Below are 3,360 nucleotides of genomic sequence, written 5' to 3'. Positions count from 1 at the left end.
CGGGGATCAAGGACCACATGGGGCTCCCTGCATGGAGCCTGCTTGTCCCTCTGCCTGTGTCTCTGCCTCTCTCTCAGTGTCTCTCATGAATAAATAAATGAAATGTTTAAAAATACATATAATTTGGCTTGCAAAGTTCATGGAATTCTAGAACTGTAAGGACCCTTAGAGATCATCTAGTATATATATATATATATATATATATATATATATATATATATATATATATTTTTTTTTTTTTTTTTTTTGGTATACAAGGAAACTGAGACCCAGTTTAAGTGGCTTGCCCAAAGCCATAGTGCCAGACCTGGGATTGAAACCCACTTCTTTTCATTAGTAGGATACTTTTGACTTTACCAGCGTTCTGAATGCTGTTTCATCACTCATGCTGTGCTATTTTAAACAATGCATATCCTTTTGTTTCATATCAATGGAGTTTGAGAACAGCTCATTCATTCACTAGTTCATTCACTCACATTCATTCAGTATTCCTTTAGTACCTTCTTTGGGCATTGATCTTGATCATGATTACCATTGTCAAACGAAGAGCTTCACAGCATTTAAAATAATTATGAATTCATTCATATCCTTGGGTCAAACACTTTAATTTTTGTGCTTTTTAATAATTCTTCATTGATATTGATATATTTGCATATGTAAAGTGTAGGGTCAGGTGAATCTGAGTATACTTGAAGGAAGTTTTATTTTGTTCTATTTTTCAAAAGACTTTATTTATTCATGAGAGACACACAGAGAGAGGCAGAGACACAGGCAGAGGGAGAAGCAGCAAGCTCCCTATGGAGAGCCCAATGTGGGACTCAATCCCAAGACCCCGGGATCACGCCCTGGGCCAAAGGTAGATGCTCAAAGGCTGAGCCACCCAGGCATCCCTTGAAGGAAGTTTTAAAATTTCTGCATTTGCTCTTGGAACTGAAGCCCATCTTTGTTTTTATAATAGAGAACTCCAACATGAATTTGCTGTACAAGTGGCCCTATTTTAATTTTTTCAATCATACTTAAGGAAAAAATTATAACCTGCTCACATAAATAAGGCAGTATGTTTATTTCACAGATTAGGCTAACTTGTACTTTTGAAATTTATTCATTTATTTTTAAATAATGCAATGAATAAAAATCACTCTGACTCTGCTTCCAGACTGCTAATTAGTGAGAGTACTGGCTGCCTATTGGGTGGCAATAACTGTAAATTTATTAAATGTCGTGAGAGTAACACTGAAGAAATGAAGGGCGTAGGTCTCCAGAAACTCATAATTTAGTCAAGGGGAATACCCAAAGAAATATATGAAAAATGAAGATTCTATATTATATATACTTTCTTATCCCTAGAAAAAGATTACTCTTTAGTCTACAGATAATTGAGCAGTTCAGTCAAGGTATCAGTCTTTGAAGACTTGAGTGAAAGCCAGTCTTTGAAGCAAATCTGAGGGAGATATAGGGAAAGGACAGTACAGGTGTCAAAGTTATTACTGTTCAAAGGAAAGATTTGGGCTCAAATTCTCCCCTCTTTCTTGAGACCAGTTGCATGACCCACTCTGTGCATATGCCCCTCACAATGTTCAGATTCCTACTCAGCAGCAATTTCTGGGAGCTCATATGCCGGGCTCTGTGTCAGGCACTACAGTAAGTTGTGACATTCATTCACCTAATAATTCTCCCATCTAGGCGGTTTGGCACATTATTCTCAATCTTCTCTTCCATGCCATTCACTTTACTCACTACTGGAATCCAAAATATAGAAATAATGTGTGTGGGAGAAGGAAAGGGAAGGTAAGTGAGCAGGTGCAAGCTAGCTCTAGCTCTGGCTCCAGTCCCAAAGATACCAGTTAAGAGTCCTGGCTACTCACATGTGGTCCACAGACCAGCACACAGGCAGCACCTTGTTAGAAATGCTTAATCTGGGGTGCCTGGGTGGCTCAGGCAGTTCAGTGTCTGTCTTCGTTTCAGGTCATGGTCCTGGGGTCCTGGGGTCGAGCCCAATGTCAGGCTCTTTGTTCAGCTGGGAACCTGCTCCTCCCTCTCCCTCTGCTTGCCGCCCCCGCCCCCCGCTTGTGCTCTCTCTCTCTCTCTCTCAAATAAATAAATAAATAAAATCTTTTAAAAAAATTCAAAATCTGAGGTCCCACCCTAGACTTGGATAACAATCTACTGAATCATTTTAACCATTTCCCAGGTGATTTGTAGGTACGTTAAAGCTTGAGAAGCTGCTTCATGATAAAATCATTGGGGAGGGATTTTGAAAGTACTGATGAATGGGCTCTGTTTCAACACAATTAAAATCTCTGGTGCATTGGGGCATCTGTATGATTTAAATACTAATAGAAGGTTTTAGTGTGCTGTGCTCTTTCCCAAATATGCCTAAAGATAAGAATTGCCTAGAGCCCTTATTAACAAAATAGATTCCAGAGCGTAGGTCTAGGACCTACTGAATCAGAAATTAGTATTTTTGGTGTATTGACTAAGCAACCCAGGTGACATTTATTAACAAGGAAGTCTGGGAAACATTGGTAATCTCACGACGTTCCATTCCTTTTATCTGCTAGCCTTGTGGGAGATCATTTTTGTCTCAGATTCCCCTCTATCCTTTTACCAGGTGACAAGAGGGAATGGGCTCACAAAGCAGGGAGGTCAGCACAGAAAGGAGAGAATGTGGGATGAGATTTCAAAATATCTGATAGGGTGAGAGCAGAGGTGGAGGTGGGACTCCAATGAGGCATCCCTTTATCTTTATCAAGAGCCACTGCTACTCCTACATCAGTGAATGATTCTCAACACCTCTAAGTCTCTTTGTCTGGGAAAGGGCTGGTGCTGAAAGGGAACATCTCAGACAAGATAACCGCAGTTTTTATGGGAAGAGGGAGAGTAACTCAGAATGGTTAACTTGACTCTGGAGTCTTAGAACTCACTATAAAGGGAAGGGTAGGTACCTTCAGTACTATCCTTACTATCCAAAGCTCTCCTTTGGATTCCTTTTACTCTTATTTAAGCCCCAGATTGAGGAATACTGATTTCAAGAATGCGTGGTCTCTTTATTAATAAATGTGACACAAAGGGAAATAACCGATTTCTATCATCGGTGTGAGTAACACATTCAGTATATCCGCCATCTTGACGTAAAACGCCAGGTTGGTTTGACATGTTTCTTTTTCATAAAATCGTTGGTTATCATTTAAGATCTTGCACTGATTTATAGAATTATTTATATTTCCATTTGTTATATTTTGTAATAGGAAAATACTCTGCATTTCCCTTCAGAGATACGGTCTATATCCTCTCAGAGGATATAGACCGTATCTCTGAAGGGCTTACAACTTACTGGGGTGGGTAATTTACTGGTGTGGG

Source organism: Nyctereutes procyonoides, unplaced genomic scaffold (assembly GCF_905146905.1).
Source record: "Nyctereutes procyonoides isolate TBG_1078 unplaced genomic scaffold, NYPRO_anot_genome, whole genome shotgun sequence".
NCBI lineage: Eukaryota > Metazoa > Chordata > Mammalia > Carnivora > Canidae > Nyctereutes > Nyctereutes procyonoides.
Note: the sequence above shows the minus strand (reverse complement) of the source record.